The sequence below is a fragment of the Molothrus aeneus genome, chromosome Z, assembly GCF_037042795.1.
Source record: "Molothrus aeneus isolate 106 chromosome Z, BPBGC_Maene_1.0, whole genome shotgun sequence".
Classification (NCBI taxonomy): domain Eukaryota; kingdom Metazoa; phylum Chordata; class Aves; order Passeriformes; family Icteridae; genus Molothrus; species Molothrus aeneus.
Genome location: NC_089680.1, coordinates 45,041,635 through 45,056,019, shown reverse-complemented (window position 1 = coordinate 45,056,019; position 14,385 = coordinate 45,041,635). Strand labels below are relative to the sequence as shown.

The window sequence follows — 14,385 nt, the reverse complement described above, 5'->3', positions numbered from 1 at the left end:
CCATTTTTACCCTGAAAATTTAATAGCCATAATATGAAATCAGAGAATGTCTTCCTGCTCATAAGAAGAGGATAAAGATTCACTGTTAGAAGACTGATGAAATGAAGATGTCTGAAATATATATATATAACGTAAATAATTTGTTAACAGACGAAAAATACCTAGAATTATTTCCAGTTCTAATAGTGTGCTGTTTGTCATCATTTTTTTCATGAATGGAGTAGCTTATTTCAGGCAATAAATTGCTCCCACACTCTCTGTTATAAGTATTCCTCCAGGTGTCCTGTACTCAAACACAGTTTTATGGCTCCACAGGAGTTAGGATATATTTCTGTTACTTGGTTGAATGCATAGAGCAGCTCCTTGAATCATGCTCCCTGGGTGAATTATGAATTGAGAACTTCCCTTCTGCTGTATTTGCTGAAAAGAGCAGCCATTTCTTTTGACAATCATTCCTGTGACCCAGCAGAAATCTGCAGAAAGTGATTACAGATAGAATGAAAACAATGGGACTTGATTAAAAAAAAAAACCAAACACAACTGAATAATAGTAGAAATAACTTTTGCTATGACTACTAGTAGTTGTCATTACCATGTTAGATGAGTTAGCCAAGTTTTTTCTTCTGCAAGAGCATATTGTCATAGAGTCTACAGAAGGACCTATACCATCAACATCTTCTTCAAGGACATAGTGGGTTTGAATGTTCCCCCCAAATGTTTGCAGAGGGCACCAAGATGTGAGGCATGATCAACACACTGGACGGAAGGGTTGCTATCCAGAGAGCCCATACAGGTCTGAGAGGGGGCCTGTGCAACTCTCTTGAAGTTCAAAAAGGGCAAGTGCAAAGTCCTGCACCTGGGTCAGGGTAACCAACGGTGTCAGTATGGGCTGGGGAATGAAGGGACTGGGAGTGGCACTGCCGAGAACAACTTGGGGGTGCTGGTGGCTGAGAGGCTGGACATGACCCAGCTATTAGTACTCCAATCCCAGAGAGCCAAACGTGTCCTGGGCTGCATCCAAAGCAGCGTGGGCAGCAGAGGAGGGAGGGGATTCTGCCCCTCTGCTCTGCTGTGGGGAGAGCCCACCTGGAACCCTGCATCCAGCTCTGGGGTCCCAGCACAGGGAGGACATGGACCTGTTAGAGCAGGTCCAGTGTAGGGCCATGGAAGTAATGATCAGAGGGCTGAAGCAATCCTTCTATGAGGACAGTGTGAGAAAGTTGGATGATTGACCATGGAGCAGAGGAGGCTACAGGAAAACATAATTGCAGCCTTTCAGTACTTAAAGGGGATTTATAGGAATAATGAATATCAAGAAGGAGACATGCATCAGGACTGCCTTCATTTTTCTTTCTTTGTTCTGTACAATGTTAACAGAGTAACTGTACTTGTTTGAGTCCTCCCTCCTTAACAGCAGATGTAAAAAACTGGGAAGGAAACTGGAGGCAAGGGAGAGAAGATGAGTATTATGGTGTGCGTACTCTCTTGGAAAGGAACCATGAATAAAAATTCCATCAGCAACTCTCAATGTTCTTTATACAGAAAGGAATATCTTACAGATTTCATGTATTTTTTTAACAACAAAAAGCTTTTTTATAAGTCAACTTGGGCATCTTTTGAATATATTTATCTTTTCCCTGCAATGGATACCACAGTTCTGATACAAAATGTCCTAAGTACATAGCAATTGTTTTATATAGACCTACATGTTTTGTAGAGAATGATCTCAGACAGTATTCTGTTGCTTATTATGAAGCCAAAGAAGATTATTCTTAAAACTGTAGAAAGAAATTGAGTGTCTGAGTCCTTTTGCAAGCACACAGAATTTGAAGTTTTAAAAACTTTTTTTTTTGCTACTCATTAAAATGTTTTCAGAAAGATTTCTTTATTTTGGCATATCGGGGGCTTTCAAGCATGATTGGAATTCTGCACAGCATCATAGTTCTGATTTGCACGTCCTCTTAGAGACACTATTCAACTGTAAATTGATTATGGAAAATAATGGGGCTCTATAATTAAGGTTTGGCAAAATTCATTAAGATTATTTTCTATCATGCTTTAAACATTTTTTATATTGAATGAATATGCTCGAAAATGGGGTTGCAGTTTTCTGTGTCTAAATTTCTTAGTCATTAATAAACTGTTAAAAAGCTGCTGAAGTGTCAAGTTACATTGTGACTCTGGAAAATTTAACTCTGACAAGTTAGTAATTTCTTACCTAAATATTCTACTTCTCATCCTGCTTTGTATGAATCAGCAACAGCACTGTTTGTTAGGTTTCATTAGGAGAGATAGTCCTGACTGTCTATTTGCAATCTAAACCAGAGTTTCAGTTCATTTCTGATCCTTCTATAAAATGTGGCAAAGTCAATCAGAATTTTTAGCCTTGCTAACAAGTAAAAGAATATAACAAAAAAAAGGATGTCTGTGTTTTGCATAAATCATTACATGTTGATGTAACTGTGTTTATTAATCACAGGAAAATAATGCACAATGTTATTTTGTAAAATTAATTATTATTTTGTTTTAAACACAGATGTCTGAAACATACTGGAAGTATTATTAGCTTTTCTGACATAATGATAGAAAATACAGCAGCAGCATAAAACCAGTTATTTTTACTTATGGAAATGCTGAGCAGATGGCTTAGCTTCTTCTCTGTGATGGTTATATGCTTTCTGGGTTTGACACTGTTCAGGTATAAAGACTACAGCATATACAGCACATAGATGTACCATCCTTCATTTTCACTCCACACCTGACAAGAAACTTGTGTGTAATTAATATTAGTAAATAATTCTTAATAAATTAGTTATTTACTGGTTTTCAGTCTCAAAAACAGAAATGTGCTATTAAAAATCCTTTGAACTCATTTTTTTATAGAAGACTAAGCAAAGAAAAGTAATGGTTTTATAGAGAAGTACTAAGCCTCCTAACACATTTGCATTAAGGAATGCCATTTAACAATTCTTTACTTAAAATTTTTGTTGTGATTCAAGTTGATCATGGACACTTAATGTTGTCCTTAAGTAGTCAGATATGAAAGATGTAGAGACTACTAGCCTATTCCCCAAATGTTCCAAGTATCCAAAAACCCTATTGACTCTCAAACGAAGGGTGCAGAAAGCAGCTTTGCAAAATTTCTTGAAATAGCTGTCATAGGTTATCTCTTCTGGGGATACAACTACATGTCTTGTTACAACAATTAAACCAATAAGCTTAATATTTTTTAAGGAAATCGCTAACTTTCTGTGTCCTGACTGCAGCCTTGAAACTCTTCCTTATGCCATGTTTCTTTCTCTCCTTCTCAGTCAGTACTTAGACACCCACAATATCCAGATGCTCTTAAAAGGAAAAGCTGGTTTATAAACCCATTGCTGCTTCCAGTTGTTATTTTTCTGAGGCAGGAATGTTCTTAAAGATAATCTGGTCCCTCCACTTTTATAGGGAAATCAAATGGCTAAGTTAAAAGACAACATTAACTGGGGATATCATCTACTATATTTTTTATTAAGATGCCTTATTCTGTACCCAGTGTTGGAAACTCTTATTTTAGGCTGCTGACTTCATTCCAGAAACTAAAAAATGTACTAAAGATCCATGTAAATGGAAGAACATATTCAGATGATTTGGAGACAGTTTAGCAAATGGTGGAAAAAAAATTTTAATGTACAAATCATATCACTTAAGGAGGAATAGTTCTTTATTTTATTAAACTTACTTTTTGATTTTTTTTAATTTGAAAATTTTAGTAGTGATTTTCACATATTTTTCTAATAAATATAACAACAGCTAAAATATTCCTTTAAAATTCCAGGCTTTGAAGTTTTGTAATGTCAAGTGTACATTTCTGTTGTGAAGATAAATGTTTCTCAAATTACACGGTTGAGAATTTTAAGGTAGGGAGTAATTTTTGTCAAATGAGAATAATCCTTTCTCGAAAAAATTAAAATATGTCAATTCCTTATTATTCTGAGCTTTCCGTGGTAAAATTTAAATTGAATGTTTATTCATTTTAATTGTAATCAAAAGGTTTTAATTCACTGAGTTAAAATTAACTTTTCCTTTGACTTACCTAGAGGTTAATTTTTATTTCACTGCATGGGGATAATGGCTCATAAGAGATGCAAATCCAGTCTGATCTGATAGCATTCCAGAAGTGAACAGATTACTCTTTGGATTACACTTGCCTTTAGATAAATATATTTCATTGTAGGAGGTAAATAGCATTTAGTACCTAAATGAGGACAGCCAATTGTTGTGCCTCTGAAATGGAAGGGAAACAAGATCAATATAGCAATAAGAGCATAGTACAGTTTTAAAGAAAAAGGATTTAATATTAATTTAGCACTGGAAGCTGATATTGATGACCTGACCTAAAAGTAAACATAGGGGTTTTTTGGTAAAAGTTCCATGTTGCTCTTCAAAAAGGAGTCATCAAATTCCCTAATAGACTTTTTGGTACAGTATTTATTTATTTATGTATTTATTTAGAGAGGCCATCTGTGGTTTAAAAAGAAATTTTTCTGTTCTGCTGTAAGCTACCTTCATTTCCACTTAAGTCCTGACAAATTTGGAGAAGTCTATTACTGCTTACTATCGTTTTTCAACAGGTCATGCTCATCCTCAGCATTTTTATTGTCTTCCCTAAGTTTGGAAAGAGACATTTTAGCTGTAAGGAGTTGCAGCTACTTAAACTTCATACTGTAACCATCTGTTCAAAATTTATAGTGGATATTTCTACTGTATCACAAGGTCTGTGACATGTAAACTTTTCTCTATACCAGGCAATGTCATCACAAGGTCAGGGCAGTTAGTTGTGGATTTGGTGTACTGATCCTAGTTCCACTAGGCTTGAAACCTTATGGTCATTTCCAGACCTGTTCTAAATCTATTTCATTTGTAAGTTCAAAGAAACTTTGAGCAATTATAACAAAGACTATAATTACTGAGAACTTGAAAAGAAGGGCAAGAATGTTCTCAAGTTGATAACTCCCAATAGAAATTCTGTAAGTATTTAGAAACAGTATGGGGGGGGGGGGTGGTTCTTAGGTTAATATGGAATAGAAACTCCAGAATTTCATTTTAGTGGCTGAGTCCAGCAGAATTAGGTCCATGTTCATGCTGGTTTATACTAAAGTAATGGAGATAAACAAAAGGAAGTCACAGTAGGCACTGCAGAGACGGCCAAAATTGCTCTGAACCAGTGTCAGTGTTCTGCAGGAGATGCTCACACCATAAACACCAGGGAATTTGCAGGAACTATATAAACTCTTGTAAACTCAGACATCTGATGTGATTAAGATCTCCACATTTCCAAAATGGAAAATACATCTAATATTACACCTGTAACACAAGTAAGTGGTAGAGATTCTAGAGGAATTAGCTCAAAGTCAGTATATCTGCAGTAACAAATCAGTAAACATATTAAGTTTCTCCTCCTGAAACCTTTCCATCCCTTTGTCAGGATTCCAGTGGATTCTTTTTCTGGCAAGACAGTGGAGAGTATCTGTATCCAAACTGACTGCTGGGAGTTTTTAGTACAGGAATAAATCTATCTTGTTTCCCAAACAGAGTTCCCTCAGACAATATTTGCTTCTGACTTAGCCCTGTTTTGCAGAAAATAAGCATGTCCATGGTACAAAAATAAGGCTTCAGTTTACATTATTACTCACATTTTAGATTATTGGCTGCTATAAAATGTCTTTCTGTAGAAAAAAAAATAAAAGTAGAAATTCTTCTACATGCTCTTTATTGTATAGAAAATTTCATAATGCATAATATAAACCTTATGAAAATCCTTTAGTTTGTCAAGAAGTGTGATGTGCATATATGTAGAAATCATGAGGGAAGACTTTATGATCTCCCTTTTATTATTATTTTTATTTCCCTGATTTTATTCTCACAGAATAAGTATTTATTCTGTGAGCTTTAAACCTGTATGAGGATAAGAAGAATGCTTGTGAAAGCCACTTGGGGAAATTAGTTCAATTTGCTTGGGCAGTTACAGTCCTTTCTTTGAAATAATATGCTTTAAGTAATCTCAATATGTTTTCTGTATATTTGAAATTATCAGGAAAAATAAATTACCAGTCCAGTTGTTATCAATGGTGTTGGTTCTTTTTAAATTTATTTTATTTTATTGGAGTAATTATCTGCTAAATTAAATCTTATTGCACTTTATCTGAAATATCAGCTCAGCATTTCAGTAGTGTCTCAAATACCATTTAGGTGAAACACATTTCTAATTCATAGTATGTTAGATCATGCTACACACACTGTACTCTCAAACACAGGCTGCTTTAAGTGTATATTTTATTTTTCTCTTTTATATGCCCAGATGGTAATCTGCTTGCTTTGGGGTGAACTCATGAAATGAAGCATCTGGAGTTTAGAGTGTTTTGATTTGCTTCAATACTTTCACCAAGTTCTTACTATATTACAAAATATTTATTGCTAGAGCTCTTACCCTGAAAATAGTTTTGCCAAAGGGTAAGGAAATCATAAAAGTGTTGCTACCCTTTTCCAGATTACAATTCTGCTAAAACTACTGCAAACCTTAAGTGCAGGAGCTCAGCTCCCCAGTCTGAAGATGAATGTCATATATTTTATAAACACAGTTCTCTGAAATAAGCCAGGTCTGCTCTTGAATCACCCATCAAGCTACAAGTGCAAGGTCAAACAACCCTTGGCTTAGTGTAAGAACATTCATATAAAGTTGATTTAGTTATTGTGACAGTTCCGTATTCTCTTTTATATTGCAGAAAGGTATCAATTACATTACAGGTAGATTACAGCTGTAAAACATAGTAACTCTTACGTATGCCTGCTGAAGATTTATAGATGTAACATTTTTAATTCAGGCACTTGTTTCTGTATATGACTGAATAAAATAAATCTGGGTGTGGAAGAGAAAGGCAATCTCAGAGGCAATTTGATTTTGTTTCAGAGTAAGGCAGAGAAGCTGTAAGCAAAGCAATTCCTTCATTGGTTCTCGCCCTTTGGTAATCCCCATATATTTTAGCAGCTCTTAGTGAAGCCATGTCACTGGCACTGAAATTGCTCTGTGTATCCATGGGTAAAGCAAATAGCATTTTTCTTATCTTTGTCAGCTGTGGAAATGATGCAGGGCAACTTTGAGTAACAAACAAAAGATAAAAGATGCTTACCCACCAAAGCCAGCAAGCAGTGCCTTAACTCCAGGATTTGTTGTCTCATGTTGGTTATTGTAACTGTGTACTTTAAGTGGCATTGAAATTAAACTTTTTTTCTTTCTCTTAATGAACTTCTCCCAAAGTTCTTGTAGTAAATTGTCCTTGGTTTTTAATGGAAAAAAAACCCTAAATACTCACTGTTCTGCAAGAATTAAGCCCTATGTAATGGGAAGCAATGTTTCTTTTGTAAATAATAGAGGCGGGAAAGATAGAGGGGTAGGAGGTACATGAAAAACATAGATTATAGTCACATAGAAAACACAAGAGTGCTGTTGGACTTATTCTCATACAAATTAAAGTTTTTCTAATATATATTCTTTTAATTTCTCCTGTCTTCCTATCTCAACAACTCTCTGGTTGAAAAGGGAAACACTCTTGGATGAAGGGCTTACTACCTAATTTTATCTTGTGACAAATCATATTTGCTGGACTAGAAAGGAAAAAATATAAAACAGGCTGTGCAACATTTTAGTATATACAAAATAATTTCATAAACTTTTTTTTTCTACCAAAGCAATTTCTTTGAACTAGCTATCATGCAACAAAATAAAACAGTCTGTGAAACTCTGCATGACTGAAACCTACAGTTAAAAATGATAATTGTTGGTGTCTATACTGAGCCTTTTAGTTATTCATGTTGTCTTTGTCCTGTTCAATGTGACATGTTTAAATTTTGTCTTTGACTCTGCCAGTTTTGAGCTGTTATGTAATGTAGTTTTATCAAGTCTTTGGTTCATATAAGACTCTGTGTCTTCCTACTATCCATGGTAAAAAGAGATGATTTCTCCTAAGAGACTGATATAATAATTCCCACTATTTTAACTAGTTACTCCTAAATGTCTCCAAAAGGAAACAAAATTATAGGAGTAGTTTACAGAACAATGGTCCATCATGAGGTATTCAAAACTGTAAGAGAACATATCTGACAAGTGGTGGTGTTACAGGTTATTGGAAGGGAGCTGATGATGATATTTCATTGCAAGAAATATGTAGAATATCTCTCTGTCCTTAGGGAATTCTTAATAGCTGTAATTTTGTCAATGAGTAACACACCAAGCACAGTTTCATCCACTATGCAAGGAAGTGGGATGGGTTGGAGAGAGATTTGAGTAGGAGGCATATATCCATATCAGTTACCTTAATGTTTGGAATAGCACAGATAAAAATAAAAACCTAAAGATGGTACATATATATTGACGTGACATTAACAAAACTGCCTTCTGGTTTTCAAGATACATGTTAAGTTGATTTTGACAGGTGGCTGTAAATCTGAGAAAATCTCTAGAGGTAGGGAGAGGAATCAAACTAACACTTTTATTGTATTTATAGAGGAATGCTCTTGATGGGAAAGAGAACAAGCACTGAAAGGAGAGAGTCAAATGATTATGATTTTTTCAGTTGATGCTGTGAAGTTTATCCTGTAGTGAAGGTTTTTTCCTTTCTTGATAAGTTTGAATTTTGTTTGCAACATTTTAATAATGACCAAACATTGTGACTTTCATTGGAAAATTATCAACTTTTGTCTGTAATAGTAATTAAATATTAGACTTAGTAAGCATTCATTGTAACTGAATGTTATAGGATGATGAAAAATGAAGCAAATAACAGAAGTTAATTATTTTATTGCAAAATCCATCCATATTTTGAATAAAAACATCAATAAATTTATATGGGCTTTGTGGAAAGGAAACGAGATAATAATTTAGCTTCAAAAATCTAAAATTGATTACTTTTCAAAAATCTCATGCATAATCATTAGAATAGGAACTGTAGTAATTTATGATTATATGAATCTTGAGGATATTTAAAAAGGAAAATATTTGACTTTTTTCAGTTTTATCTTGATTTTGAAGCCAAAAATATTGCCTTTGTTCACTTTTTAATCACTTCTGATTCCTCAAATAAAGTGATGAAGGATGTATATTTTAGGTGAGATGATTAAATATGAACCAAAAAGTATATCCAGTTTGTATTGTTTAAATATAAGAAACTATTGAAAATATCGTTGAAGATGAGTTGGATGGGCTCTAAAGAGCCTATTACCCACTGCCCTTCCCCAGTGATGCCTTCTGGCTGTGTATGTGTGATTTCTGATAGATATTTACCAATGTTTCACAATGATGGAAATATTGGAGGGTCCACAGCTCCCAAAGACACTTTATTTCAGTGCTTAAAGCATCCTTAGGATTTTTCCATTTAAATTTGATCTATTTTTTCTGCAATTTAAACTCAATACTTCCAGTTGTGTCAGCTTTAAGATCTGATTTTGTTATTACCAGTATTTTCTTGTTTAGGATGCTGAAGTTCAACTACATATCCAGAGAGGATAGTATGCCCCTTAACTCCAAATAGGAAGCTGTGGATATTTCAGTGTAATGTCTGCCCTCACAAAGCTACATTTCCTTTGTGTCTCTCTGGAGCTCCTTGTAGCTGGGGAGCATGGAATAGAGACAGGAGAATATACAGGAGCCTGTGGGTTACAGTGGTCTGGCACAACTTACTAACTGTACTGAAAGCAGCAATGTTCTGAAGAGTTTTGCTACCTATACCTAGTGCTGATTCTTGAAGGTCTTGTCTGAAGACCTTGGTGTGCAGCAGATATTTTTAATTAACTTCTTCAATACCAAGTCTTGGAGATTTTGATTTCAGAGAAAGTGTGATATCTTTGTGCCACATGGTTTACTTTTTTTATTAGCTAGTTATTTAGGTTTTGAAGAAAACTGTCTCTAAGCTTAATATGTATGTACTGTAAAAAATCTAAAACATGCATTGAATTAAAAAAAACTAAAAAACAAACTCCAAACCAAACCAAGCCAAAAACCCAAAAAAAAGGAAAGAAAGAAAAAAAAAACAACAAAAATCTACTCTTACCTTAAGCTTATGTGAATTTTTTTTAATCTTCCAATCATTAGGGCTTGAAAGGAAAGATACTTTATAAGGTAATATTTTGAAATACGACAGATTAAAAACCAAGCTATTTCTCTCATCCGTGTATGTATTTTTCTATAAAAAAATCCTGAACTGTGATTTAATCCAAAGAAAAATATGGCCAGTACCCTTACAAAATTCTATTGTATAAAGATTTTTTTTTCATGCTTTCATTTATATATAAAATTAGTTCATTATATTTTCAAGATACAGCTCTGGAGGATCTTTTTCTTCTGGTATAGATCATCTTTCTGTAAATATGATGTGTTTATTTTGCTGCAGTTTAAGCAGTCATTTTTTAGTTGTCTTTCAACATTTAGCTCTGTGACATTAAATTTTTTCAATGTAGGTCAATGTAGATCACATGACTTATTTTCCTGTTGCTCATGTTTATTGCCTGATCTTAGAACAAGACTGTCTTAGTATATTTCACATGTTTGGCATGTGGCTCAAAAAATCCAATGAAATCTTTAATATTTCCAGGCTGTCTCTGTGTAGCATGGTTTAGTGACTTCTAGTTTTGATAACTGCAGATTTTGATATTGTTAAATTTTCAACTGTGATTTTAGTGACAGTTTTTCTCTTCCATAAAGCAACATCTTAATTAAGGCTGCACACGTGTTGTTGCAATAGACAAAGTTAGGTAAAATATTCCAGAGTTACCGGAGGGGAACTCTTGCAGATAATTTTTCCTTCAAAAAACTAGGATAATCAGTATTTGGGGCAAAACATTCTGCATTTTCCATGTACAGTCTATGAATGAAATTCATATTTTACTTTATTTTGGATTTTTATTTTTATTACAAAACACCATCTGGCTTTTTAGTACCACTAAAGATTTTGTAGAAAATTGCAGTAGCCCCTCCTTATTTGTCTATCAGTATTTTCTATTTTTTATCTCTTCCATTCACAATAATACTTACCTTTAAGATTTTTCTTGACAACTAAGCTGATGCCCTCATAAAGCAGCTCTCTCGAGCTCCCAGATCTTATATCTGAAGGGCACACAATACTTTTTTTCCAATGCGATTGCCCTTTTTCCCCCATGTGTACACGCACTGGCACTGACTATCCTCTTCCATTTCCACAGCTGGTTAGTAAGCTTGTGTGTTTCACCAGCATCAGCTCTGTACAACCTAAAGAGCAGCTTTGGTCCAGGGGCAGCTTGTTTTAAGGTGAGATATTAGTGTTATCCTGTGGCTGGGAAAACTGATTAGCTCCTTTTTGTCTCACCTCTTAGGCAATCACTTATCTCTGAAGAAGCTGTGTCTTGCTGCAGAAAAATTTATCTTCTCTGATAGCCTCTTGTATTGACCTTGTTGAATTCCCACTAGGGTCTTAATAACAACAACCCTCTAGTCCTCTCCTACCACTTGGGTTTTACGCTTAGAAATAATGAAGTAATGAGATGGAGATGTTATCAACATTTGGGTTATCAGCAGTTTGACCCTTGACCTTCTCTAATGGAGAAGTTTTTGATGTTGATACTCCATTTTGCTGCTACATTTTGGTGAGGAGAGAAATCATAGAATCTGGAATGGTTCAAGGTGGAAGGGCCATCTGGTCCAGCAGGTCATCTGGTCCAACGTCCCTGTTCAACGGGGTCATCCAAAAGCACATGGCACAGAATTTCATCTAGCCAGTTTTTTAATATTTCCAGTGAGAGAGACTCCACATCCTCTCTGGACGATCTGTTCCAGTGGTCAATCACACACAAAGGAAAGAAGTTCTTCCTCATACTCAGTTGGAACTTCCTGAGCATTTGTTTCTTCCTGTTTGGGTCTGATATCTAAATATCCTTTGAAGGTTAGTTAGAATATAATGCAGGGTTCAGAGTTTAATTCTCTCAGCCTCCAGAATCTCATGCTCACCCTTGTTTCAGGTTTGTTGTGTGTCCAACCAAAGGTGAAGGGAAAAAACTATAATACTTAAAATATTTCCCTTTGGCACCAGCATAAACAAAATGAAAAAAAAAATAGAGTCATGATGAATTGGCTTATTTGTGGAGTTTTTGCGCTTTTCTTATTTTTGTTGGGGTTTTTTTTTGTGAGTTTTTTAATTATGATTTAATTTTTGGGTTTTTTTTTCCTTCTTCTTCCAATTCCATTACATTGTATGTTATATCTGAAAAGAATTCAAAGAGAAAAAAATGCAAAATCAATAAATAGTTACAATTCTCTAGGAAGAGAAAACCTGGAAAAAATATTGCTATGAGTGTAAATAAATTTTCTGTTTTGTCTTGAAATTATGTCCTACAGAAATATTAGAGAATTGATGCAAATATCATGCCAAAACTACAGCTTTGGTGAATATGCAACCCAGCTTCTTCTCTAGGGAAATATTTGTGTTTAGTGGAGACAATACCAGACCCTGGAGTGCTGAGAGTTCATTGCTGTCTTTAAAGACTGCTTCTGCAAATTGCATAAATTCCTTATGTTACAGATGTTCTCTGCAGTTCAGCTATTAGTCCATTTACCTTGCCCATTATGAACCACAAACTATAATATAAAATCATTGAATTAGCTCATATATTCGTATACCACATAACAAGCTAGTTGAATGAGAGTTAGATAAAACATATTTCATCATGAACTCTGCCTTTACTTGTGATATCTAACCTTTTCTGTAACTGCTGTATATTTGTATTATATCCTAAGAATATAAATAATTTTAAATAATATTCTTATTTCTTTTTTATATGATGTTTTTCAGTTTACAGAATAATCTCAAATAGATCTCAATATGTTTTATGTAGACATGCAGGGTAACCTTTTTCAGGTATTGGGAAAGGTCTTGGAGAAGTAATTTGTATATGGAAGAAGAGAAATAATTTTGTTATTTTGGTTGGGTTTTTTTGAAAACTTGTGTGAGACATGTTGATCAAAAGAGTTTATGGCATTGTTCACATTAATTTTGAAATAGTGCAGTCTTTGTTAGTCTTTCGTATCATTATAGTTCTGTCTTATCAATCTGTGGTTCTTTCAAGGATGTTCTGGTCCTGACACATATGTGATTAAGAAGTTTTCTTAACTCCTCAACCTTCACTGTGTAAGACAGCTGTTTCTTGGTCTGTTAAAATAAATGGAAAGTTCAGATTTTAATTCAATGTGGCAAGACATTCTAAAACCCTCCTTTCTTACTGTAGAGTTGAAGACATGGATGGAGAAATCTGTGGAGGTGCCAAGTTCTATCACCAGCAGAGAAAAACAGTTAATCCTACTCTTGAAGTGATTTTTTTCCCTTTGTCTCTATTTGGGTTTAGTGCTTTGTCAGTTTCACCTTCAGATCCTCAAGTAAATGTCTCTCTATCCTACCCTAGGCAGCACAGTAGCCTGCTCCCCTTGAGTGCCAATGAATGCACTCTATTTTTTGGTGTTATTAGGAAGTTTCAATTGCCTCTAACCCTATTTACCTTAGCAGACACATTTATGGCTCTGAAAATTTTTTCTATTCCTTTTTGGACAGGAGTTAAATATAATTTGAAAATGTCTCAAGGCATTTTCTTTGAGAGCATCACCATTTCAAAAATCTCTGTACAACTGATGACTAAATAAATTTTCTTTTCTTTTTTCTTTTTTACCTAGTAAGTGAGCCGTGGAGCTGGAAAACTTGGCAGAAAACTCTTTTGTCTTTCCTGCTTTTATCTATGGAACCTGGTTTTCAAGGTAAACGTTCCATTCTAATTGACTGTAATTGTATGCTATTAAAATTTTAAATGTCTAAATGATCTTATAATACCTCTAGGTTTTAAAGGAAATACCCTTGTTTAGCATTTAATTTACACTTTTAGAGTGAATTCTACTAGAATACTCTTGCAACTTTAAATAAATGCAATTAGTTCCTTTGGCTTTATTAACAAATAAACCTCACTCAGGAAGAAAGGAAAAGTATGGCAAGATCTAAGTAATTTTTGAATTTCTGGGTTATTTCTATTACATTTCCATCAATCTGAGTGAAAAAAAACCTAGACTAATGTGAATGCATTCATTATGTCAATATGTATTTTCTGTATTCTGTGTGTATTGGGAATGTTGTGTTTATTCGTGACTTTATTAGAAGGAAGACTGAAGGTAATTCTTGAGACCCCTGGCCTATGTTTGCAATTTTCATTGCTATATAGTTTTTAAAGTAAGAGATTCTTATTCCTACTCTTAAACATAGCTTTTAATAATGATATATGAAAGGTAATTATATTCTATATTTGGAAAATCTAGTTTTCTATAGTTCAGAATACCTCAGAGAA

The 14,385-nt window shown here is 34.3% G+C and overlaps 1 protein-coding gene across 2 annotated transcripts in view; it reads left to right on the top strand.

Annotated features, from left to right (window-relative positions):
* Window positions 1-14,385, top strand: part of LINGO2 (leucine rich repeat and Ig domain containing 2) — a 490,090-nt gene that overhangs the window by 151,619 nt on the left and 324,086 nt on the right. For both annotated transcript variants that reach the window (XM_066568679.1, XM_066568677.1), the window contains one exon: window positions 13,727-13,807. The gene's annotated coding sequence lies outside the window, so the exon portion shown is untranslated. The remainder of the gene's footprint in view (window positions 1-13,726; window positions 13,808-14,385) is intronic.